This window comes from Octopus bimaculoides, chromosome 3 (genome assembly GCF_001194135.2).
Source record: "Octopus bimaculoides isolate UCB-OBI-ISO-001 chromosome 3, ASM119413v2, whole genome shotgun sequence".
In the NCBI taxonomy this organism is placed as follows: domain Eukaryota; kingdom Metazoa; phylum Mollusca; class Cephalopoda; order Octopoda; family Octopodidae; genus Octopus; species Octopus bimaculoides.
In genome coordinates, this window is record NC_068983.1 from 122,436,509 (window position 1) to 122,437,108 (window position 600).

At 44.8% G+C, this 600-nt stretch overlaps 1 protein-coding gene across 2 annotated transcripts in view; it reads left to right on the forward strand.

Moving 5' to 3' along the window:
* The window catches only part of LOC106870246 (serine/arginine repetitive matrix protein 1), a 50,848-nt gene that overhangs the window by 34,137 nt on the left and 16,111 nt on the right, over window positions 1–600 (forward strand). The gene's annotated exons all lie outside the window — the stretch shown is intronic.

Below are 600 nucleotides of genomic sequence, written 5' to 3' on the forward strand. Positions count from 1 at the left end.
CTTCTCACTGGTAATCACTGTTCCTACCCAGCCGACCACGGTGGCCGAATCCGTCCGGATCTCGATCGAGCGCAGCCCCCATCTCAGGGCCAAGTTCACCCCTTTCAGCACCGCGTCTAGTTCAGCGACACTGATGTGGTTGAATTCCTCCGCTTTCCGTAGCCAGGCTGCATCCTCCACCTCAGCACCTTCAATCTCCAACATAACCCCTATCGCTATACTGCTAGCATCATACCAAACCGTCCCGCATTCCGTCTTGGGCACATACCAGTTTCCCCTAACTGGGTCTTCCGCTCTCGTCCTCTCTAGGATTTCCCACATCATCGCCACTGTCGCCTCTCCCACCTTGTCACCCCAACTCTCCCCCTCTGCTCGTCTCTTTAATTTTTTAGTCTAATATTTCATAGATTTTATGAATTACAAATTTTCTCTTGGATTTTTTAGTTTTTTAAATTAGTATTTTGTAGAGTACGCTTTTCTTGATGGTGTCCGATCTTCTTCATCGTTTGAGTTGCACCGTGGTGGTTCTTCTCAAAATTATTAATATATTTTTCATTATATAATTCAATCTGATATTATTAAATTGTATATCCTTGTAAG